This window comes from Staurois parvus, unplaced genomic scaffold, assembly GCF_062004578.1.
Source record: "Staurois parvus isolate SC_StPar_1 unplaced genomic scaffold, SC_StPar_1.0 ptg000042l, whole genome shotgun sequence".
Lineage (NCBI taxonomy): Eukaryota > Metazoa > Chordata > Amphibia > Anura > Ranidae > Staurois > Staurois parvus.
The window spans coordinates 1,245,558-1,272,235 of NW_028317838.1; the positions used below are offsets into that span (position 1 = coordinate 1,245,558).

General features: G+C 49.0%; 1 long non-coding RNA gene across 1 annotated transcript in view; it reads left to right on the plus strand.

Annotated features, from left to right (window-relative positions):
- The window catches only part of LOC149470483 (uncharacterized), a 40,971-nt gene extending 15,191 nt beyond the window's left edge, over positions 1–25,780 (plus strand). The window contains exon 3 of the long non-coding RNA XR_016308633.1: positions 25,478–25,780. This is a non-coding gene — a long non-coding RNA (uncharacterized LOC149470483). The remainder of the gene's footprint in view (positions 1–25,477) is intronic.
- Positions 25,781–26,678: the final 898 nt, after the last annotated feature.

A 26,678-nucleotide genomic window follows, 5' to 3' on the forward strand; every position in this document is an offset into this window, starting at 1 on the left:
ATGGCATAGTCTACCACTGTAAGGACATTGATGAGTGAAGGCCTCATATCTGTGATGGCATAGTCTACCTCTATAAGGACATTGATGAGTGAAGGCCTCATATCTGTGATGGCATAGTCTACCTCTGTAAGGACATTGATGAGTGATGGGTTCATATCTGTGATGGCATAGTCTACCACTGTAAGGACATTGACGATTGAAGGCCTCATATCTGTGATGGCATAGTCTACCTCTGTAAGGACATTGACGAGTGAAGGGTTCATATCTGTGATGGCATAGTCTACCACTGTAAGGACATTGGTGAGTGAAGGCCTCATATCTGTGATGGCATAGTCTACCACTGTAAGGACATTGATGAGTGAAGGGTTCATATCTGTGATGGCATAGTCTACCGCTGTAAGGACATTGATGAGTGAAGACCTCATATCTGTGATGGCATTGTCTACCTCTGTAAGGACATTGACGAGTGATGGGCTCATATCTGTGATGGCATAGTCTACCTCTGTAAGGACATTGATGAGTGAAGGCCTCATATCTGTGATGGCATAGTCTACCACTGTAAGGACATTGATGAGTGAAGGGTTCATATCTGTGATGGCATAGTCTACCTCTGTAAGGACATTGATGAGTGAAGGCCTCCTATCTGTGATGGCATAGTCTGCCACTGTAAGGACATTGATGAGTGAAGGGTTCATATCTGTGATGGCATAGTCTGCCACTGTAAGGACATTGACTAGTGAAGGCCTCATGTCTGTGATGGCATAGTCTACCACTGTAAGGACATTGACGAGTGAAGGCCTCATATCTGTGATGGCATAGTCTACCACTGTAAGGACATTGATGAGTGAAGGGTTCGTATCTGTGATGGCATAGTCTACCGCTGTAAGGACATTGATGAGTGAAGGCCTCGTATCTGTGATGGCATAGTCTACCTCTGTAAGGACATTGACGAGTGATGGGCTCATATCTGTGATGGCATAGTCTACCACTGTAAGGACATTGATGAGTGAAGGGTTCGTATCTGTGATGGCATAGTCTACCGCTGTAAGGACATTGATGAGTGAAGGCCTCATATCTGTGATGGCATAGTCTACCTCTGTAAGGACATTGACGAGTGATGGGCTCATATCTGTGATGGCATAGTCTGCCTCTGTAAGAACATTGACGAGTAAAGGGTTCACATCTGTGATGGCATAGTCTACCACTGTAAGGACATTGATGAGTGAAGGGTTCATATCTGTGATGGCATAGTCTACCACTGTAAGGACATTGACGAGTGAAGGGTTCATATCTGTGATGGCATAGTCTACCACTGTAAGGACATTGACGAGTGATGGGTTCATATCTGTGATGGCATAGTCTACCACTGTAAGGACATTGACGAGTGAAGGGTTCATATCTGTGATGGCATAGTCTACCACTGTAAGGACATTGATGAGTGAAGGGTTCATATCTGTGATGGCATAGTCTACCACTGTAAGGACATTGACGAGTGAAGGGTTCATATCTGTGATGGCATAGTCTACCACTGTAAGGACATTGATGAGTGAAGGGTTCATATCTGTGATGGCATAGTCTACCACTGTAAGGACATTGACGAGTGAAGGGTTCATATCTGTGATGGCATAGTCTACCACTGTAAGGACATTGACGAGTGAAGGGTTCATATCTGTGATGGCATAGTCTACCACTGTAAGGACATTGACTAGTGAAGGCCTCATATCTGTGATGGCATAGTCTACCACTGTAAGGACATTGAGTGAAGGGTTGACATCTGTGATGGCATAGTCTGCCTCTGTAAGAACATTGACGAGTGAAGGGTTCATATCTGTGATGGCAAAGTCTACCACTGTAAGGACATTGATGAGTGAAGGGTTCACATCTGTGATGGCATAGTCTACCACTGTAAGGACATTGATGAGTGAAGGGTTCACATCTGTGATGGCATAGTCTACCACTGTAAGGACATTGATGAGTGAAGGCCTCATATCTGTGATGGCACAGTCTACCTCTGTGAGGACATTGATGAGTGAAGGGTTTGTATCTGTGATGGCATAGTCTACCACTGTAAGGACATTGATGAGTGAAGGCCTCATATCTGTGATGGCACAGTCTACCTCTGTAAGGACATTGATGAGTGAAGGGTTTGTATCTGTGATGGCATAGTCTACCACTGTAAGGACATTGATGAGTGAAGGGTTCGTATCTGTGATGGCATAGTCTACCACTGTAAGGACATTGATGAGTGAAGGCCTCATATCTGTGATGGCATAGTCTACCTCTGTAAGGACATTGATGAGTGAAGGGTTCACATCTGTGATGGCATAGTCTGCCACTGTAAGGACATTGATGAGTGAAGGCCTCATATCTGTGATGGCATAGTCTACCACTGTAAGGACATTGAGTGAAGGGTTGACATCTGTGATGGCATAGTCTGCCTCTGTAAGAACATTGACGAGTGAAGGGTTCATATCTGTGATGGCAAAGTCTACCACTGTAAGGACATTGATGAGTGAAGGGTTCACATCTGTGATGGCATAGTCTACCACTGTAAGGACATTGATGAGTGAAGGGTTCACATCTGTGATGGCATAGTCTACCACTGTAAGGACATTGATGAGTGAAGGCCTCATATCTGTGATGGCACAGTCTACCTCTGTGAGGACATTGATGAGTGAAGGGTTTGTATCTGTGATGGCATAGTCTACCACTGTAAGGACATTGATGAGTGAAGGCCTCATATCTGTGATGGCACAGTCTACCTCTGTAAGGACATTGATGAGTGAAGGGTTTGTATCTGTGATGGCATAGTCTACCACTGTAAGGACATTGATGAGTGAAGGGTTCGTAACTGTGATGGCATAGTCTACCACTGTAAGGACATTGATGAGTGAAGGGTTCATATCTGTGATGGCATAGTCTACCTCTGTAAGGACATTGATGAGTGAAGGGTTCACATCTGTGATGGCATAGTCTGCCACTGTAAGGACATTGATGAGTGAAGGCCTCGTATCTGTGATGACATAGTCTACCACTGTAAGGACATTGATGAGTGATGGGTTCATATCTGTGATTATAACACAACATAGGACTCTGTGTATATTGTGGCCTCAAGGGTGATATACCTCGCTCTTGCCCCACACATCCGGTAAAATCCAGGACGTAGGTGATGGTGGAGAGGTCAGCTTAAAGTGGAGTCCCCTCACCCTGTCAAAAACTAAGTCAGCAGCTCCAAAAACTGTAACTGCTGACTTCTAAAAATCAGCCACTTACCTGTCGCTCGGTCCCGCGGTGTGTCCCCCTCAGCCTGTTTCACCAGTTGTCCTGTATTCCAGGAGGCCGGCATCTTCAGTGTGGGCACCCGGCTGTGATAGCTTGCGGCTTCACAGCCGGGTACCCACTGTGCATTCACGAGTAGTGCTTCGCTTCATGAATGGTCCTGTAGTCTTCTGGGACCTGTCACATGTCCCAAAAGACTTCAGGGAGGGAGGACACCTTCCGTTTCTGAACACCCAGGTGATAAGACCGAAAGTGGGAGCGGGTACCTGTCAAATTCGGGTACCGCTCCTCCCCCCGCCCCCAAAGGTGCCAATCCTTAATGGGGAGCGGGGGAGCAGTCCTTAAAGCAGAACTTCCCCTTTTGGGTGGAGCTCCGCTTTAAGTCTTCTGCTCCTCAAGAAGATGATAATTTATTGATCCCGGTCTTATTCACCTTGGGACCGCGTCTTATTGATAAGGCCGGTGATCATGTCAGGCCAGGAGCAGATAGCGGGGCAATCAGTTCAGATGTGCTGACTGCAGAATGTTCAGGAACAAGAGCACATACCTTGAGCAGGTCTATAAACAGAGCAGGCTGGCTGGTCCTTGTGGTGCACTGCTGCTGATGTGATGAAACAGCAAGAGACTGGTGTGTAGCAGGTGTTGGGGTATATGGAGGGATGGTGTGCCAGGTGAATGGCAGGCTCTGACCTGGTTTTGTCTGCCAGCTCTGTGTTGATACGTTGGATTATGGTGTTTGGTGTGTCCTTCCTCAGAAGTCGGGAGGACAGGATTACTTTGGAATGGGGACATTTTTGCTGTGCAATGTCTGCTAGTTGTGACAGTTTGTGGGCGATGACTTCCTGTTGTCCCTGGATGATGTTAGGGTCTGTGTGTATGATGAGATGTTTGGTGTTGGTGAAATATGGATTATTAATGACTCCTACTAATTATTCAATTGTTGAACGGTGAATGTTGGAGACTCTTCTTCCTGGGAAGAGCCGTTTGGTGTTTAGATATTTCCCATTGGAGTCTATTATTAGGACAATTTCAGGAGTATGTTGTCTGTTCTTGTGGTTTGGTGATTGTCTGTCTGTGGTCTCAGGATTATCGGACTTGTCTTGGCTGTCGCTGGTCTTTGTCTTGGTCATTGTTGGACATTGATTAGTCTCACCGGTCTGTTGTTCCTTGAGGGGCACTTTGTCTTCCTGACTGTGGAGCTGCATTTGTGTTTTCAGGGTCATTGTCTCTTCCATCAATTGAGTATTTTCTTGTTGGAATAGTTACATTGTAGGTGGAATTTCTTGTAGGACAGACCTGTGTCTATCCTACAAGACGCTGGGAGTGCCACTGGGAGAACACAATCGCTCCACGGGATGGATTGCCCCATCAATACTTACTATGTGGATAGGGGAATCAAGTCATTTTCCATGGTTGCAGGAAAGAAAATCCCAGCATGTATGGGCTGCCTTACATTTATGTCACCTGTCTATAAAGTCATTCCATGTATTGTACAATGTCTCTCCCTATATGAGGTAAGCAGTCTATGAGGAGTTGGGGGGCATTGCTATTTGGGACATGAGGCAGGCATGTCTTTGGACAATGTCTCAGTTGGCATCTTTCCTCACAATTTGTATCTGAAGTTTGTAGATCCTTCTAGATGTTGGTGAGGGGGGCGCACTGGACACCTTAGCTGCCATTGTGCTATATGCTGGGTGTCCAGTGCGCTCCTGTACCTTTAAGGAGGGGTGGGCTCCCTCAGGTTCACCTGCCCTCGGTCTATCCATCCAATACATGTGCCTCTACTATGGGGGCTCTCAAAATGTGTAGAGTTAGGAAGTGCAGAATATCGGGGTGCAGCAAAGAGGCTGTGCAGCTTCTACATGTATTTGTAAATGTGTGCTAACTGAACCCCTGTGTGTAACACATACTGTTAGACAGGACAATGCGGTTTGTTTGCAGGCTGGTTGGTACGTTGAGCTGGGAATTGTTCTCTTTTATTGTCTGACATGCGTCGCCCTTCCATGTGTTCCTGTGAAGGCCAGTTATAGACTGGGGCAGTGGCCAGTTGTTGTACCTTCTAGATGTTGGCCTGATCTTTAATTTAGGGGAAGACCTCTAATTTTCCTGGGTGCCTTGTGCCCTGATGGTGCCATTGTGGTATATGTTCAGGGAGAGTACCGCACATTCATCTTCCTCATCCCTGACCTTGGTCTGCCGGCCCTTGCTGACACCGTCCTTTGTAATATTCCTGTAGTATTTGCAGAAAGCTGTAGGCCCCGCCTCCATGTTCTCAGGATGGAATAGGAAATACATTTACTTCTCTCATCATCATTACCGGAGAAGTCAGCAAACAGAGTCTCTGGTCTTTGTCCAAGTTTTGCTTTTTTCACGGCTCCATTGCTTTTTGTAACTTGGAACCAGGGGCGGACTGGCCATTCCAGCACTCGGGCACTGCCCGGGGTCAGTAGGGGGCCCCATGAAATGCTCCTGGTACCTTTTTTATAGGCTTTTTTGAGTGTGGGCAAGGACACAGGGGCCCCGTGATCTCCTGTTTCCCAGGGGCCCCATGATCTCCTGTTTCCCGGGGGCCCCATGAGTTGTCAGTCCGCCCCTGCTTGGAACTAATTCAGGCATTTGTTGAAGCAGAAACAAATCCCAAATCTTTCTCTGTTTGCAGTCATTAGCCAACCAACCAGTTTTATAACTAAGAGACAAAATCTCTTCATCTCTCGGTGAGAAAACGCCACTCTTTGTATGCAGAGCTCTGCTGATTGTCTGTCTGTGGAAACGGGAAACCAATCATTCCCATCCAGGACTCTCAGGGTTTTCTATGGGAGAAACAAACACAGAGAGAGGTCGGCTGAGAGAGAACTCCACTTCTTTCACTGTTTATGAGACAAAACAGTTCATAGTTCTTTTCTAGAGATGCGTTCTTCTAGCACTCACCTGCACCTCTCCGGAAATAAAGCAGCCAGCCATCCCCAGTGTCACCCATGTGTGGGAACCAGAGTCGGCCTCTACACCCTCCAGAAGCCCACAGACTCTCTCCCATCCCATGGCTGAGCTCACTTGGTCCCCATTTTCTGTCACCTGTCACATGAGTCCCTAACAAATGCTGCCCAAGGCAAGCGCCTTGTTTGCGGTAAATACGCCCCTGTCCCTAACGTATGAAGTGTTTATATGCTTTACTATATATATATACAGAGCACCATACCAGACACAGTGCAGTCATGAGAAGAATGAGGTCATTGAAATAAGGACGGTACAAACACCCCCTGTGATGGAGGGCAGGCAGGACAAGCACCCCCAAATACCAGGACAGGACAGTACACACCCCCTGTGACGGGGGGTAGGCAGGACAGGACAAGCACCCCCAAATACCAGGACAGGACAAGCACCCCCAAATACCAGGACAGGACAAACACCCCCAAATACCAGGACAGTACACACCCCCTGTGATGGGGGGTAAGCAGGACAGGACAAGCACCCCCAAATACCAGGACAGGACAGTACACACCCCCTGTGACGGGGGTGGACAGGACAAACACCCCCAAATACCTGGACAGGACAGTACACACCCCCTGTGACGGAGGGTAGGCAGGACAGTACAAACACCCCCAAATACCAGGACAGGACAGTACACACCCCCTGTGACGGGGGGTAGGCAGGACGGTACAAACACCCCCAAATACCAGGACAGGACAGTACACACCCCCTGTGATGGGGGGTAGGCAGGACAGGACAAACACCCCCAAATACAAGGACAGGACAAACACCCCCAAATACCAGGACAGTACACACCCCCTGTGATGGGGGGTAAGCAGGACAGGACAAGCACCCCCAAATACCAGGACGGGACAGTACACACCCCCTGTGACTGGGGTGGACAGGACAAACACCCCCAAATACCTGGACAGGGCAAACACCCCCAAATACCAGGACAAGACAGTACACACCCCCTGTGACGGGGGGTAGGCAGGAAAGGACAAGCACCCCCAAATACCAGGACAGGACAGTACACACCCCCTGTGACGGAGGGTAGGCAGGACAGGACAAACACCCCCAAATACCAGGACAGTACAAACACCCCCAAATACCAGGACAGTACAAACACTCCCTGTGATGGGGGTAGGCAGGACAGGACAAACACCCCCAAATACCAGGACAGGACAGTACACACCCCCTGTGACGGGGGGTAGGCAGGACAGGACAAACACCCCCAAATACCAGGACAGGACAGTACACACCCCCTGTGACGGAGGGTAGGCAGGACAGGACAAACACCCCCAAATACCTGGACAGGACAAACACCCCCAAATACCAGGACAGTACACACCCCCTGTGATGGGGGGTAAGCAGGACAGGACAAGCACCCCCAAATACCAGGACAGGACAGTACACACCCCCTGTGACAGTAGTGGACAGGAAAAACACCCCCAAATACCTGGACAGGACAGTACACACCCCCTGTGACGGGGGGTAGGCAGGACGGTACAAACACCCCCAAATACCAGGACGGTACAAACACCCCCAAATACCAGGACGGTACAAACACCCCCAAATACCAGGACGGTACAAACACCCCCAAATACCAGGACAGGACAGTACACACCCCCTGTGACCGGGGTAGGCAGGACAGGACAAACACCCCCAAATACCAGGATGGTGCAAACATCCCCAAATACCAGGACAGTACAAACACTCCCTGTGATGGGGGTAGGCAGGACAGGACAAACACCCCCTAATACCAGGACGGGACAGTACACACCCCCTGTTACGGGGGGGGGGGGGCAGGACAGAACACACAGAGCAGATGATAAACACACAAAGCTTTATTGAAAGATGACAATCACTCAATTGGGGTCAGCAGGTAGCGTCTCAGTGCCCAGTGTAGGGGAAGAGCAGGGAGAGGGCCCAAAACAATTGTAATCCGGCCCCAGGGGGCAAAGTCAGAGTCTCTGGCAGTTTGTAATCCAAACAGAGAAGAGAAAGGGGGGAGAGTTCATGGACAGTCCATAGGGGAATAAAACGGGTGCAGACACTCACGGGCCCAGCAGGGATGTCCTGGCTCACAGCAGATGATAGCAGGGGGCAACCCTCCTCAGCACACAGCAACAGCGGGTAATCCGGGCCCCAGAGTATTAGGCAGAGTATAGGGGGGCCCACAACAGGTAGTCCTAGCACACAGCAACAGTGGGTAATCCGGGCCCCAGAGTATTAGGCAGAGTATTGTGGGGCCCACAGCAAAGCAGTCCTTGGAGTATGGCAGCGTGCCCAGCGGGTAATAATACTGTAAATCCCGGGTAATACTGCAGAGTGTCAGCTGGTAATAATCCTCCCGATCCCGGTATTACTGCAGAGTGTCAGCTGGTAATAATCCTACCGATCCCGGGGTCTTTGCAGAGTGGCTGTGGGGGTCTTGCCTCACCGCAGACCTCCCAGCAGCTGTGTAGTGAACAGAACGACCTGGGACGCTCCTCATCGGCCTTCTTAAGACCAGTGTAGGATGCTCCCAGTCATCCTAGCAACCGTGGGGTGGCGTGCCGCATTGCCCAGCAACGAGACACACCCCCATGACATGGGCCACGCTCACGAGAGCACAGCCTTTTTCAGTCGCTGAGTGCAGGCATAGGAAACTCCTGATCCCATGCTGTACTTGCCGGGGCCATGCTGACTGCCACGGCCGGACACATCCCTGCGGGGGGTCTGCCCCTTCTCCTGCTGGATGACTGGAGAGGTGTGAACCTCACCTCAGGGAACTATCTCTCCCCCTCCAGCTGCTCTGGATAGAGACAGAGAGGTGACAGGAGTCACACCTCTCATCCTGGATGGCAGGGCTTCAAAGGGCCGTGACATGATGAGAGGGGGGAGAGGTGGGTGGGGCTGAGAGGGGGGAGAGCGCACAGCCTGGCACACCGTGACACTTGAGTTTGGTGTTGGGTCTGGTATGTTGGTTGGAGGAGGAAGCTTGACACTGGAGATCTCGTCACGAATTGTGTCCATCTTCTTGAAGTGACTGGCAATCTCCTGTGCAGTAAGTAAGTTGGTGGGCGGAGGCAGTGGGGGGCGGAGTAAGGAATTAAGGGTAGAGAAGAGTGACGAGGATTGGATGAGAGGATCTTGATGAGAGTTGTAGTAGGTTTGCTTAGCAGCATGGAGGTTGGAGTTGTATTTGAGGACAACATGGAGCGGGAGACATTTTGGCTGAAATTTATAACTAACTTTGAGGTTACTTTATATATTTTATAGCTGAAAGTACAAAATATTGTTTTTCTTCAAAATTTTTGGTCTTTTTTTGTTTATGGCGTGAAAAATAAAAAGCGCACAGGTGATGACATCCCATCGACAGAAAGCTCTATTTGTGTGAAGAAAGGACGGATATTTAGTTTGGGTGCAGCGTTGCACGACCGCGCAATTGTCAGTTACATAAAGAGGCGTGGTCATGAAGGGGTGTACATCCTGCGTAGGGGGAGGGGATAAGGACACAAATTGGCGCTTTATTCTCATGGAGATCACATGGTTATTACTAGGAGGAGACGGAAACATTTGCTGGGTATTGGAGCTTTTGTGAGATGGATGGATTGGATGGCGACTGATTTGTATGGAGACATAATATAGAGCGGGAGGAATCCATGGTGTATTGTCACATGTATGAATGCAGGATTGGGGTACTATCCGTGTATTAGGGGGACCAATGACACCTTGGCTAGTATTGTAGATGAATCTGGGGGCGTCGGGGGCAATCTTCTTATGTTTATGGCCCTTTAGGGCAGATGTGATTTTTATGTATTTTATGGGAGATTTTCTCTGTATATTGGGAGTTTCCATCTTGTTGTATCATGAATGTAGTATGGAAGATGAGTCCTATGTACTAGGAATGGTCATTGGAAGGACAGAATAGGAGCCACATGATTGGCTGGCCAACCCCGTGACAGTATAGACTAGTGGGTGACATTGATTGAGATCTGCCCGCTGTGTGTATACAATCACCCGGCTAATGTCTAATATCAGGGGACACAATGTGCCAGCATTCATCTCAGACTAAGGGAAAATGGCCGCCGGAGGAGGGACAGGCGGGCTACAACAAAATGGAGGACAAAGATCTAATCCACTGTAATGAGATAACTTGATAGCTTTCCCTGTTTTATGCTATTCAGTTTTTTTGGACCAGCACCATCTAGTGTCTGCTCTCCATACTGCACCCTCTGTATAAATCTGTCTGGAGTCACTTCCTGTTCGGTGTCACTTCCTGTTCTGTGTCACTTCCTGTCCCGGGAACACTTTTTTTCCTCTCAGCCATTTTAGATCGGCTTCCAGAAGGTCCTGTGATTGTCGGTCTCCATCCTGAACACACGGCCACCATAGGGCCAGCATGGGATCTTCTCCATGTCAGAGCACACGGGTAAGTCAGGTGGATCTCCTATTCCTGGTCCCGGCTCCTGTCCCTGCTATAGACGGACCAATCATCTGTGACCGAACCTTCCTCCTCGTCATCGATGATCTAGGTGTATTATTATTATTTATTCCAGGTACTTATATAGCGCCGTCAGTTTACATCTATATTGTACATTCCTTGACCCCATCCCCACACAACTCCTCCGGTCACCCTCCCCCTCCATCCTACGCTCCCTCACCCACATCTTCAATCTCTCCCTCTCTACTGGCGCATTTCCCTCCCCCCTAAAGCATGTGCACATCACCCCCATACTCAAAAAACCCTCCCTGGACCCCACCGACCTGAACAACCTCAGACCCATCTCCCTGCTGCCATTTACTTCCAAGCTCCTTGAGCGCTTAGTCTAGGATCGCCTAACACCCACCTCACTGACAACAACCTCCTCGATCCCCTAGAGTCCGGCTTCCGTCCCCTACACTCCACCGAAACCACCCTACACTCCACCGAAACGGCCCTACACTCCACCGAAACCGCCTTACTCAAATCACCGACCTGCTAACCACTAAAACTAATGGCCACCACTCAGTCCTCCTACTCCTCAACCTTTCTGCGGCCTTCGACATCGTCAACCACCCTCTTCTCCTTAATAAACTGCACTCCTTTGGCATCAGAGACTCCGCCCTCTCCTGGTTCTCCTATCTATCCCAGCGCTCCTTCAGCATTACCTATAACACTACCACCTCCCCCTCTCTGTTGGGGTCCCTCAAGGCTCTGTCCTCGGGCCCCATCTACACCTCCTCCCTTGGCAAACTGATACACTCCCACGGCTTCAACTATCACCTCTATGCCCATGATACACAAATCTACCTCTCCACCCCTCACCCCTTCAGTCTCCGCCCGTATCACCCACCTACTGAACGACATATCAAACTGGATGTTGCTCCATTTCCTCAAATTGAACCTTTCCAAAACCGAGCTCCTGATTTTCCCCCCAGCCTGTGCCCCCCTCCCATACTCTCCATCATGACTAACAACGCCACCATCAATCCCACCCCACAAGCCAAAGTCCTGGGTGTCACCCTGGACTCAAACCTATCCTTCCAACCCCATGTCCAATCGTTGGCAAACTCATGCAGGCTCAACCTCTGCAACATCTCCAAAATACGTTCATTCCTCACCCCAGACACTACTAAACTACTCGTTCCCTCCCTTATTATCTCACGTCTGGACTACTGCAACTCCCTCCTCACCGGCCTCCCTCATCACAGACTATCCCCGCTTCAGTCTATCCTGAACTCAGCGACCAGACTCATCCACCTCACCAACCACTCTGCTTCTGCCACCCCCCTCTGTCATTCCCTCCACTGGTCTCCACTCAGTGTCCTCCACCCCCCTCTGTCATTCCCTCCACTGGTCTCCACTCAGTGTCCTCCACCCCCCTCTGTCATTCCCTCCACTGGCCTCCACTCAGTGTCCTCCACCCCCCTCTGACATTCCCTCCACTGGCCTCCACTCAGTGTCCTCCACCCCCCTCTGTCATTCCCTCCACTGGCCTCCACTCAGTGTCCTCCACCCCCCTCTGTCATTCCCTCCACTGGCCTCCACTCAGTGTCCTCCACCCCCCTCTGTCATTCCCTCCACTGGCCTCCACTCAGTGTCCTCCACCCCCCTCTGTCATTCCCTCCACTGGCCTCCACTCAGTGTCCTCCACCCCCCTTTGTCATTCCCTCCACTGGCTCCACCCCCCTGTGTCATTCCCTCCACTGGCTCCCAATTGCTCAACGCATTAAATTCAAACTACTAACATTGACATACAAAGCCATTCATAACTCCGCCCCAAACTACCTCACAGACCTGATACCCAAATACCACCCAACCCGTAATCTTCACTCCTCACAAGACCTCCTACTTTCTAGCTCCCTGGTCTCCACCTCCCACGCCCGACTGCAGGACTTCACTAGGACTTCCCCCATCCTCTGGAACTCCCTTCCCAAATCCTTCAGACTGTCACCTACCCTCCTCACCTTTAGGCGCACCCTGAAAACCCATCTCTTCAGGGAAGCCTACCCCACCCTCACCTAACTGCCAATCTCCTCCACTCCTCCTACCACTCCATCTCCCACAGCCACTTCCTCCTGTACCACCATCCCCTCCCTCCTAGATTGTAAGCTCCAAGGATCAGGGCCCTCGCACCCCTCGTGTATTGTATTGTTACAGTACTGTCTCATGTTCTGTCCCCACTATAATGTACAGCGCTGAGCAAACCTTCTGCCGCTATATAAATACTGTATAATAATAATAATTCCCATCAGTCCCCGCCCCCAAGGAGCGTACAATCTAAGGGCCCTAACTCACATTCATACATACACATACTAGGGACAACTTAGGAGACAATTCACCTCCCAGCATGTCTTTGTAGAGTGGAGGAGACCGGAGTACCCGGACGAAACCTACGCAAGCACAGGGAGAAAATGCAAACTCCAGGCAGGTGGTGCCATGGTTGGGATTTGAACCAACAACCCGAGTACTGCCAGGTGGAAGTGCTAACCACTCAGCCACTGTGCTGCCCCGTGCTGTATATATCTCAGCATCTACTTCTCAGTGTTGGTTTCCTCCTCATTGCCGGCCATTAAATGGGCCTCAGAATGGCTCCGGTATTCCCTCCTAGGAAGGACATTCAGGTCGATCTCCCACCATGTTCCTCTGATGTGTCCGAGACAGAATAACAGGAGAGACACCAGGTATGTATGGGAGCGGGGTGAGATGCTGGGAGGGATATGTATGGGGGAGGGGTGAGAAGCTGGGAGGGATGTGAATGGGGGGAGAGGGGAGAAGATGGGGATTATTGTATATGGGGAGGAGTGATAAGTTGAGGAGGGATGTGTATGGGGGAGAGGTGAGAAGCTGGGAGGGATGTGTATGGGGGAGGGGTGAGAAGTTGGGAAGGGATGCAAATGGTGGAGGGGTGAGAAGTTGGGGAGGGCTTTTGGGTGCGGGGCCCATGGAACCCAGCTTACTTTGGAGAGGTGGGGAGACCCCTGTCTCAGCACCCATATCCCTCTTATGTGTAAGTCATCCTGTGCCTGTTAGGGGTGCAGGGTGAGATGTCTTGATATTGTGTAGACATGTCTAGGTGGGGTGGGGGGGTTGTTCATTATTTAATGCCATGTGGTTGCATCTCATTGTTCTATTGTTTGTCTGGCTTGGGAGCAAACTATTATGGGATGTATGTGTTTGTGTGTATTGGTTGGTGGGGGGTGTCTCCAGCAGCCCTCCCTCCTGATGGGACTGTCTGATGGTGTGAAGTTTGAATACCTGTGTGTCTCTTGTGACTAAATGTAGATTGCCCCGCCCTGTGTCATTATGCAGGGAGGGGGGATTGTCCCCTGAGTGTATATATCTTGTATCTGTGTTCAAATAATGTAGTCTACCTCCTGGTTTACTTCAGGACTGGTGTCTAGTCTTGTATGGTCGGCTGTGGTGTCTGTGGTTGGTGTTCGGAGGGGGAAGCAGTATTCCAATGGAAGTAATCAAGCACAGTCTGGGGTCAGTTCCGTTACAGCTGTGTATGGGGGAGGGGCAAGAAGCTAAGGAAGATATGTATGGAGGATGGGTGAGAAGCTGGGGAGAGATGTGTATGGGGGAGGGGTGTGAAGCTCAGAAGGGATGTGTATGGGGGAGGGGGTGAGAAGCTGGGAAGGGATATATATGGGGAAGTGGTGAAAAGTTGGGAGAGGATATGTATGAGGGAGGTTTGAGAAGCTGGGAGGGGATATATATGGGGGAGGGGTGAGAAGCTGGGGAGGGATGTGTATAGGGGAGAAGTGAGAAGCTTGGGAGGGATGTATATGGGGGAGGAGTGAGAAGCTGGGGAGGGATATTTATGAGGGAGGTTTGAGAAGCTGGGAGGGGATATATATGGGGGAGGGGTGAGAAGCTTGGGAGGGATGTGTATGGGGGAGGGGTATGTGTGGTGGAGGGATGACAAGTCGGGGACGGGTATGTGTGGGGGAGGAGTTAGAAGCCAGGGACGGATATGTGTGGCGGAGGAGTTAGAAGCCAGGGACAGATATATGTGGTGGAGGGGTTAGAAGCCAGGGACGGGTACGTATGGGGGAGGGGTGAGAAGTCGGGGACGGGTATGTATGGGGGAGGGGTGAGAAGTTGGGGACGGGTATGTATGGGGGAGGGGTTTGAAGCCGTGGACGGGTATGTATGGGGGAGGGGGTGTGAAGCCGGGGATGGGTATGTATGGGGGACGGGTGTGAAGCCGGGGACGGGTGTGTATGGGGGAGGGGTAAGAAGCCGTGGACGGGTATGTATGGGGGAGGGGTGAGAAGTCGGGGATGGGTACATATGGGGGAGGGGTGTGAAGCCGGGGACAGCTATGTATGGGGAAGGGGTGTGAAGTGGGGGATGGGTATGTATGGGGGAGGGGTGAGAAGTCGGGGACGGGTACGTATGGGGGAGGGGTGTGAAGCCGTGGACGGGTATGTATGGGGGAGGGGTGTGATGCCGTGGACGGGTATGTATGGGGGAGGGGTGTGAAGCCGTGGACGGGTATGTATGGGGGAGGGTTGAGAAGCCGGGGACGGGTATGTGTGCGGGAGGGGTGAGAAGCCGGGGACGGGTATGTATGGGGGAGGGGTGAGAAGCCGGGGACGGGTATGTATGGGGGAGGGGTGAGAAGCCGGGGAGGGGTGTGAAGCCGTGGGCGGGTATGTATGGGGGAGGGGTGTGAAGCCGTGGGCGGGTATGTATGGGGGAGGGGTGAGAAGCCGGGGACGGGTATGTATGGGGGAGGGGTGAGAAGCTGGGTAGGGGTGTGAAGCCGTGGGCGGGTATGTATGGGGGAGGGGTGAGAAGCCGTGGATGGGTATGTATGGGGGAGGGGTGTGAAGCCGTGGATGGGTACGTATGGGGGAGGGGTGTGAAGCCGTGGATGGGTACGTATGGGGGAGGGGTGAGAAGCCGGGGACGGGTATGTATGGGGGAGGGGTGAGAAGCCGGGGACGGGTATGTATGGGGGAGGGGTGAGAAGCCGGGGACGGGTATGTATGGGGGAGGGGTGTGAAGCCGTGGACGGGTATGTATGGGGGAGGGGTGAGAAGCCATGGACGGGTACATATGAGGGAGGGGTGTGTATGGGGGAGGGGTGTGAAGCCATGGACGGGTATGTATGGGGGAGGGGTGAGAAGCCGTGGACGGGTATGTATGGGGGAGGGGTGAGAAGCCGGGGACGGCTATGTATAGGTGTTCTGTCTCTCCAATCTAAGCATTGATAGTGTGATCTCTGTAACTTCCAGTTGTGATGAGATGGTGATAACTTCATCCTCAGTTGGATACCACAGTCAGTGACTCCATCGATAAGACATCTTGTAGATCTTGTGAAGTTTCTTCCATAAACTGAGAGAATCTTACAACAATGAACATTCGATCGGTCAAAAGATCATAATGTTTCTGCTTCTTGCCATGAGGCTAGAACTGCAATGCATTTCTGGGAAAGGGGGAGGGGCTATCTATACAACATTAAACCAAATAAACTTTAGTTCAAGTCCAATATAAATAATGAAGATTCTTTCCGGGAACATCTGCAAAACAAGAGGGAAGGGAAGAACAAAGGAAAACAATGCAAACATTCAGCATAATACTTGCAGATGTTGGTGTGGAAAGTCCAGGCTGAGACATGGAAATCCATATTCAGAGGAGAAGGCAGCAACATGCACCTTCCTTCTTACCTCCCTGTAATTCAGGTGGATGACTTGTCTTCCTCTTTGGTTCCTTTATAGGCCTGAAGTAAAGGTGTGCAGAACCTTCTTTCATGACTCTAACTTCTACCTTGCGTACCTTTCCATCGTTACTTGGCACAGTCTTTGTAATAAGAGCCATGGGCCAATGGTTACCATGGGAATCTGTCTCCTTCAAAACAACTACGTCTCCCACTTGTAGATTGGGTTTGCTAGTTTGCCATTTATTACGACTTTGAAGGGTAGAAAGGTACTCCATCTTCCAGCGATTCCAGAACACATTAGCAAGATGTTGAACCCGTCGCCATTGATGCTTGTAAATGTTGGGGTAATCAAGTTCCTCTGTGGGAATAGTGGCTACCCCAGTTTTTTGGGTAAGAAGAGTGACTGGAGTGAGCAACACTGGGAACTCGGGATCTGAGGACACAGGGACCAATGGCCTTGCATTGATGATAGCGGACACTTCTGCAAGAAGAGTGACTAAGATTTCATGAGTAAATTGAGATGTTTTCTGGTCCAGTAGCATAGAGTCCAGGATCTTTCCTGCAACTCCAATCATGCGTTCCCAAGAGCCTCCCATGTGAGGAATGAGGTGGGTTGAGTTCCCATTTACACTTATTGCCACTCAAGAAGATCTCTATCTTTTCTGCTGCTGTAAAATGAGTCCCACAGTCAGATCTCAGGGACTTTACAGGTCCTCGTACAGAAACAAATCTTCTGAAAGCATTAATGATACAAGAAGAGTCCATTGATTCTATCACATCAATGTGCACTGCACCAATGCTCAAGCAAGTGAACAGCACAGCCCATCGCTTATTGTTAGCAACTCCGCCACGAGTTCTGCGTGTAACAACAGTCCAGGGGCCACATATGTCCATGCCAACATTAGTAAATGGTGCTTCAGTGCTTAATCAGTCAGCTGGCAACTCTGCCATTTGTTGTTGTAGGTGCTTCCTGTGATGGGAGTGACTTTGGGTGGGGGCCCATGGAACACAGCTCACGTTGGAGGAGTAGGGAGATCCCTGTCTCAGCTCCCCATATCCCTCTTATGTGTAAGTCATCCTTTGCCTGTTAGGGGTACAGGGTGGAATGTCCTGATATTGTGTAGACATGTATAGGTGGGGTGGGGGGGTTGTTCATTGTTTACTGCCATGTGGTGTATCCCATTGTTCTATTGTGTGTCTGGCTTGGGAGCAAACTATTATGGGATGTATGTGTTTGTGTATTGGCTTGGTGGGGGGTGTCTGCTGATGTGTCTCTGGTTTCTAGATGTGGTTTGCCCTGTCCTGTGTCCATATGCAGGGAGGTGGGTTGTTCCCTTGAATGTTTATATCTTGTGTCTGTGTTAAAATAAAGCAGTCTATTTCCTGGTTTTACTTTGAGTGGTATCTAGGGGCGGGGTTGTGGACGGCTTTGTATGCTGTGGTTAGTATTTAGAATTTTATAGGTTGGGTTACTGGAAGCCAGTCGAGGGATTGGCACAGAGGGGTGGAGGCCAGTGGAGGGATTGGCAGAGAGGGGTGGAGGATGCTGAGCTGAGGTCAGGGAGGGGATTGGCAGAGAGGGGCGGAGGTCAGTGAAGGGATTGGCAGAGGGGCGGAGGACGCTGAGTGGAGGTCAGTGAAGGGATTGGCAGAGAGCGGTGGAGGACACTGAATGGAGGCCAGTGGAGGGATTGGCAGAGAGGGGTGGAGGGTGTATATGGGAAGGTAGATGATCTGTGGGGTTTGGGTTTATATGGAGTAGGTACGTGCGTATGGGGAAGGTAGGTTATCTGTGGGATCTGGTTATGTTTTAGGGAGGTAGGTGATCTGGGTGTATGTTGTAGGTAGGTGATCTGTGTGTATGTATGGGAGAGGTAGGTGATATGTGGGATCTGGGTGTATGTTGTAGGTAGATGATCTGGGTGTATGTATGGGAGAGGTAGGTGATCTGTGGGATCTGGGTATATGTTGTAGGTAGGTGATCTGGGTATATGTTGTAGGTAGATGATCTGGGTGTATGTATGGGAGAGGTAGGTGATATGTGGGATCTGGGTGTATATGGAAGAGGTAGGCGATCTGTGGGATCTGGGTGTATATGGGGGCGGTAGGTGATCTGGGTGTATATGGGGGAGGTCGGTGATCTCTGGGATTTGGATGTATAAGGAGAGGTAGGTGATATATGGGATTTGTGTATGTATGGGGTAGGTAGGTGATCTGTGGGATCTGGGTATATATGGGGATGTAGGTGATCTGTGGGATCTGGGTGTATATGGGGAGGTAGGTTATATGTGTGATCTGTCTGTATATGGGGTAGGTAGGTGATCTGGGTGTATATGGGGGAGGTAGGTGGTCTGTGGGATCTGGGTGTATATGGGGATGTAGGTGATCTGTGGGATCTGGGTGTATATGGGGAGGTAGGTTGTCTGTGTGATCTGTCTGTATATGGGGTAGGTAGGTGATCTGGGTGTATATGGGGGAGGTAGGTGGTCTGTGGGATCTGGGTGTATATGGGGGAGGTAGGTGATCTGGATGTATATGGGGGAGGTAGCTGATCTGAGGGATCTGGGTGATTATGGGGAGGTAGGTGACCTGTGTGATCTGTCTGTATATGGGGGAGGTAGGGGATCTGAGTGCACATGGGGGATGTAGATGATCTATGGGAACTTGGAGTGTATGGGGGAGGTAAGTGATCAGTGGGATCTTTGTGTATATGGGGGAGGTAGGTGATCTGTGGCATCTGCATGTATATGGGCAGGAAGGTGATCTGTGGGATATGTGAGTGCAGGGGAGGTAGGTGATCCATGGGATCTGGGTGTATATGGGAAAGGTAGGTGATCTTTGGGATATGGGGGAGGTAGGTGATCTGTGGGATCAGGGTATACAGGTGAAACAAGAAAAATGAGAATCTGGTGCATTCATTCATTGATTTCAGTGCAGCAACTTAAAAGGTGAAACTAATATATGAGACTCATTCCATGCAAAGCAAGATAGTTCAAGCCGTGATTTGTCATCATTGTGATGATTATGGCTTACAGCTCATGAAAACCCCAAATCCACAATCTCAGAAAATGAGAATATTCCATGCAATCAATAAAACACGGATTGTACATAGAACAATATCGCACCTCTGAAAAGTAGAAGCTGCATATGTACTCAGTACTTGGTTTGGGCCCCTTTTGCAGCAATTACTGGTTCATTGCGGCGTGGCATGGAAGCTATCAGCCTGTGGCACTGCTGAGGTGTTATGGAAGACCAGGATGCTTCAATAGCGGCCTTCAGCTCTTCTGCATTGTTCCGTCTCATATCTCTCATCTTTCTCACGGTCATTGAACCAGGTTTTGGTGATTTTGGCAGTGTGGGCGTTGCCAAGTCCTGCTGGAAAATGAAGTCAGCATCCCCATAAAGCTCGTCTGCGGAAGGAAGCATGAAGTGCTCCAAAATCTCCTGGTAGATGGCTGTGGTGACCCTGGACTTAATGAAGCACAGTGGGCCAACACCAGCAGATGACATGGCTCCCCAAATCAACACAGACTGTGGAAACTTCACACTGGACTTCAAGCATCTTGCAGTGTGTGCCTCTCCATTCTTCCTCCATACTCGGGGTCCTTGGGCCTCTCCATTCTTCGTCCATACTCGGGGTCCTTGGGCCTCTCCATTCTTCGTCCATACTCGGGGTCCTTGGGCCTCTCCATTCTTCCTCCATACTCGGGGTCCTTGGGCCTCTCCATTCTTCCTCCATACTCGGGGTCCTTGGGCCTCTCCATTCTTCCTCCATACTCGGTATCCTTGGTTTCAAAATGAGATGCAAAAGTTGCTCTCATCAGAAAAGAGGACTTTGGACCACTGATCAATAGACCAGGTCTGTTTTTCTTTAGCCCAGGTAAGATGCTTCTGTCATTGTTTGTTGTTCAGGAGTGGCTTGACAAGAGGAATACGACATTTGAAGTTCATGTTGTCATGGAAATTTTGTATTGTTGGTTGAACTTTAAATGTGTCATATATTCGTGTTATTCATATGTCTCTGGTGTGTATAATTAAAGCTCTGAAGGCTGCAATTGGGCCATGCGCATGTACAATGTATGTATTACAGTACTCAGCTCGGTAATGGATGAGATAGCAGATCTGCGCTTATAGACCGGCGTGTATACCACCACGGCAATCGATGCGAATGCCGCCGGCCTGTATCCACATATCAGCAGCATAGTACCACATGGACTTCATAACGCAAGGCGCCAAGCGGTGTGAACTCCGCGTGTAGGCTTATGCATATCTTACAACCCATTACCGACCTGAACTGTATCCGGATGGATGTGTTTTAATAAAGATCGTATTGGGCCCATCCAGGTACAGACTGATGTTTCTAGGGAATGCTTGTACAAGGAATTTGCATACCAATAGGAGCTAGTAGGACAGGAAGTATGCCCTCCATAGAGGGCTCATGGGGGGAAGGGGAGGAAGTCTGCTGACCTCAGAGGGCTCATGGGGGAGGACCAGTGATAGATAATAGGAAAGGCTATGCTCCAATCGGAATGTACATCCTGTGTATAGGCACTCCCCATTGCATTGTTCTGTGGGAGGGGATTGACTTTATTCATGTGGGGGGCGTGTGTGTATTTGTAATAAAACCAGAGGGTGAGAATGAAAACTTCCTCTATGTGAATTCCAACAGCATCCTGAGAGTGTTGTGTGATCATTCTGGGGTATAGGGAGCTCCATCCCCCACATTTCAACAGAAGTTAAATCAGTTGGAAGGGCAGGAATCGTGTAGTTTAGCTGCAGTCGTGGTAAGCGAGATTCGCACAGCTTTATTGGGGATTTCTGCGCATCCAACTGCGAGTACTCACGGTAAGGAGAAATTCGTTAGAGCGAATTTCCAAGACAATGTCCAGGATCAGTCTGTGTGTGGTGGCTCTTGATGCACTGACTCTAGCCTCAGTCCACTCCTTGTTAAAGTCCCCAACACTTTTGAATGGCCTTTTCCTGCCAATCCTCTCCAGGCTGTGGTCATCCCTGCTGCTTGTGCACCTTTTTCTTCCACACTTTTCAATTCCACATAACTTTTTATTAATGTGCTTTGATACAGCACTTTGGGAACATCCACCTTCTTCTGCAATTATCTTTTGAGGCTTTCCCTCCTTATGGAGGGTGTCAGTGATGATGTCTTTCCCATGATTGTGATTTCTACTGAACCAGACTAAGAGACCATTTAAAGGCTCAGGAACCCTCTGCAGGTGTTATGGCTGAATGAGCTGATTAGAGTGGGACACTTTGAGCCGAGAATATTCCACCTTTTCACAATATTCTCATTTTCTGAGATTGTGGATTGGGGGTTTTCATGAGCTGTAAGCCATAATCATCACAATGATGACAAATCACGGCTTGAACTATCTTGATTTGCATGTAATGAGTCTATCTCATATATTAGTGTCACCTTTTCAGTTGCTGCACTGAAATGAATGAAATTTTGCACCATATTCTAATTTTTCGAGTTTCAACTGTATACTCCACAATTCTCCCATGTGGACACCTCGTAAGTGGTTCTCCAGTATAGACTCCCAGTTTGGGGAACTCATATAGAAAAAGCCGTCAGCTAGAATCAAACTCACTACTCTACAGTATGGTGAAGACCAAGGAGGCCTAGCAATACCAAATGTTAGACTTTATTTTATAGCTGCCCAACTTCAACATCTTACCAGGTGGGACTTAGTAGACACATTAGATCCCATCCATCGGTGTCTACTTCCATCAGATACAGATTTCACATCACTCTCACACTTGTTAATGGGCTTCAGATGGCACCAGTGGGAAAGGCATGATCTCTCATCTATTTATTCCAGTCTTTTGACTCTAAGAGAGAGTGGTGGGAGGTGATTGTGACCTCCATACCTCTCATCTCTCTGTCCTCTTCACAGAAACTCAGTCATTTATTTTGCATAGAGCTTTCAGGACTCCAGCTCAATTGTTCAGCTAGGACAGGAGGGATTTCCCCTTAATACCCCAATTGTAGTGTTGATGTCGGGGATTTGATACATGTTTTGGAGATGTCCAAAATTATTCAAAAAGTGGAACAATATGACCAGTATTATAATGTTGGTGTTCAATATTCCTCGGGTGTGCCTCTTGGTCTCTTTACTTTATGGAGGGAGACAGTACAGTAACAATACAGTTCAGTACAAGAGGGATTAGAGGGCCCTGCTCCTTGGAGCTTACAATCTAGGAGAGAGGGGATAGTGGTACAAGAGGTAATTAGCTGTGGGGGATGGAGTGGTTGGGGGAGTAGGGGATTCCAGTAGTTAGCTGGGGTCGGGGTAGGCTTCCCTGAAGAGATGAGTTTTTAGAGTGCGCCTAAAAGTGAGCAGAGGAGACGATAGCCTGATAGCTTGGGGTAGGGAGTTCCAGAGGATGGGTGAAGCCCGTGAGAAATCCTGGAGATGAGCATGGGAGGAGGAGACAAGGGAGCTAGAGAGTAGGAGGTCTTGCGAGGAGTGGAGAGTACGGTTTGGGTGGTATTTAGAGACAAGGTCGGTGATGTAGTTGAGGACAGTGTTATGAACGGCTTTATACTTCAGTGTTAGTGTTTTCAATTTAATCCGCTGGGCAATTGGAAGCCAGTGGAGGGATTGGCAGAGAGGGATGGAGGATACTGAGTGGAGGCCAGTGGAGGGATTGGCAGAGAGGTGGCTGATACAGAACGGTTAGTAAGGTGAATGAGTCTGGCAGCAGCATTCATGATGAACTGGAGTGGAGATAGTCTGCGATGAGGTCGGCCAGTGAGGAGGGAGTTACAATAGTCAAGGCGTGATATAATAAGGGAGTGAATGAGTTGCTTAGTGGTTTACGAGGTTAGGAACGGCCGTATCTTGGAGATGTTGCGGAGGTGAAGTCTACATGAGTTTGTCAGTGATTGGACCTGGGGCTGAAAGGACAGATTGGAGTCTAGGATGACACCTAGTACCCTGGCATGAGGGGTGGGACTGATAATCACTAAGCTCTTCTCTGAAGCTCACCTTACCACCTGCCCCCTTGACCCTGTCCCTACACAACTCCTACGATCACCCTCCTCCTCCATCCTACGCTCCCTCACCCACAGCTTTAATCTTTCCCTCTCTACTGGCACATTGCCCTCCCCTCTGAAGAATGCGCACATCACTCCCATACTTTAAAAACCCTCCCTGGATCCCTCTGACCTAAACAACCTAAGACCCATCTTCCTGCTGCCATTTACATCCCAACTCCTTGCACGCTTAGTCTATAATCACCTGAGTTCCCACCTCACCGACAACAACCTCCTCAATCCCCTACAATCTGTCTTCCGTCCCCTACACTCCACCGAAACCGCCCTACTCAAACTCACCAATGACCTGCTAACCGCCAAAGCCAATGGCCACTACTCAGTGCTACTACTCCTCAACCTCTCTGCAGCTTTTGACACGGTCAACCACCCCCTCCTCCTCAAAAAACTATACTCTTTTGGCCTCAGAGACTCCGCTCTCTCCTGGCTGGCTCTCTTCCTATCTATCACAACGCTCCTTCAGTGTTACCTATAATGCTGCCACCTCCCCCTCTCTGTTGGGGTCCCTCAAGGTTCTGTCCTCGGGCCCCTTCTCTTCTCCATCTACACCTCCTCCCTTGGTCAACTGATACACTCTCACGGCTTCAACTACCATCTGTATGATGATGACACTCAAATCTATCTCTCTACTCCCCGTCTCACCCCTCCAGTCTCCGCCTGAATCACTAGCTGTAACACTAGCCTTCTGAAGGACATATCAGACTGGACATATCAGACTCCAATTCCTCAAATTAAACCTTGCCAAAACCTAGCTCCTAGTTTTCCCCCCAGCCCGTGCCCCCCTGACCTCTTCATCAGGACCAACAACATCACCATCAGTCCCACCCCGCAAGCCAGAGTACTAGGTGTCATTCTAGACTCCAATCTGTCTTTCCAGCCCCAGGTCCAATCGCTGACAAATTCATACAGACTCCACCTCTCTAACATCTCCAAAATACGCACGTTCCTAACTCCAGAAACTACAAAGCAACTCATTCACTCTCTTATTATATCACGACTTGACTACTGTAACTCCCTCCTCACCGGCCTACCCCAACACAGGCTATCCCCGCTTCAGTCTATCCTGAATTCTGCAACCAGACTCATCCACCGTGTACTGTCTCCCATTATAATGTACAGCTGAGCAAACTGTTGGCGCTATATAAATACTGTATAATAATAATAATAGTGTTGCTGATCTTGATGGAGAAGTCGGGAGGGGGGGGGGCACGGGTTGGGGGGAATACTAGAAGCTCAGTTTTGGAAAGGTTGAGTTTGAGGAAGTTGAGTGACATCCAGTCCGATATGTCACTTAGTAGGCTGGTGATGTGATTGGACACTGAGGGGGTGAGGTGAGGGGTAGAGAGATAGATTTGTGTGTCATCGGCATAGAGATGGTAGTTGAAGCCGTGGGAGTTTATCAATTGGCCAAGGGAGGAGGTGTAGATGGAGAAGAGGAGGGGTCCGAGGACAGAACCTTGAGGGACCCCGACAGAGAGAGGGAGTGAAGGGGATGTGGCAGCGTTATAGGTAACACTGAAGGAGCGCTGTGATAGATAGGAGAGCCAGGAGAGAGCGGAGTCTCTGAGACCAACTACATTGGAGACCCATACTTGGGGTATGATCCTGGAGACACGGGCCTCATTGATCGGTGTCAGATATCTATGTATGTACTGGGGGAGTTACTTGCCGTGTACAGCTGAATTGTTCTAGGTTGTTTCTTCTTTTCTCTGTTCATTTGTTTATAAAAGGTAAAAGTGACACCATAGACAAAGCAAGTTATTGTTCTGTATGATCTGTAACAGTGCCACAACCGCCTATACGTGAGAATGTATGACTCCATTGTCTGGGCTGAATGTTGGGAATACTGTGCGCACTTAGAAACTTTATTAATACAATCTATTTGATTAAAAAAATACTGTAGATAATGCTGTACATATTCTTTCTATTCATAAGATATATTTAGTAATGAACATTAAAAATAGAAAGCAACTTTATGTAGCCCTTTTATATACAATTCTTTTTTCTTTCTCTACAGGTAGATTGATGAACCAGGTTTTAGGACTTTTTTGTCTTCATGAATACAGCTGAGTCACATGGAAAATAAAACACATGGATGTCTTAATTGACTGAGAGTCTTTACTGCAGTTCACTGGAGGATTCACACGGGATACAAGTCATATCTGTGTTCTAAAAGTCATGGTTTGGATCCTCTTCCACTTTGATCCAGCAGGAGAAAAGTAATTTCAGTGTTCTGGAAGTGACAATGGCTTTACAATAAAGTCCAACCCCAGTATACATAAGAGGAGTCATTTCAAACTACTTGTTTGTAGATTTTACAATGGAGAGAAAATATATCACACACCAGAAGGCTTGCAATGGAGGGAAGTCATATCATTGTTCTGAATGTGGCAAAACTTTTATAAGCGAGAGAGACCTTATAATACACCAAAGATTTCACACTGGAGAGAAGCCATATCAGTGTTCTAAATGTGATAAAGCTTTTACACGGAAGTCACATCTTATCACACACCAGAGGATTCACACTGGAGAGAAGTCATATCAGTGTTCTGAATGTGATAAAGCTTTTACTCAGAAGTCACATCTTATCAGACACCAGAGGATTCACACTGGAGAGAAGTCATATCAGTGTTCTGAATGTGATAAAGCTTTTACACGGAAGTCACATCTTATCAGACACCAGATTGTTCACACTGGAGAGAAGTCATATCAGTGTTCTGAATGTGATAAAGCTTTTACTCAGAAGTCACATCTTATCACACACCAGAGGCTTCACACTGGAGAGAAGTTATATCAGTGTTCTGAATGTGATAAAGCTTTTACAGTGAAGTCACATCTTATCAGACACCAGAGGATTCACACTGGAGAGAAATCATATCAGTGTTCTGAATGTGATAAAGCTTTTACAGTGAAGTCAGATCTTATCACACACCAGAGGATTCACACTGGAGAGAAGCCATATCAGTGTTCTGAATGTGATAAAGCTTTTACCGAGAAGTCAAGTCTTATCACACACCAGAGGATTCACATTGGAGAGAAGTCATATCAGTGTTCTGAATGTGATAAAGCTTTTACAGTGAAGTCACATCTTATCGCACACCAGAGGATTCACACTGGAGAGAAGCCATATCAGTGTTCTGAATGTGATAAAGCTTTTACAGTAAAGTCTGCTCTTATCAGACACCAGAGGATTCACACTGGAGAGAAGTCATATCAGT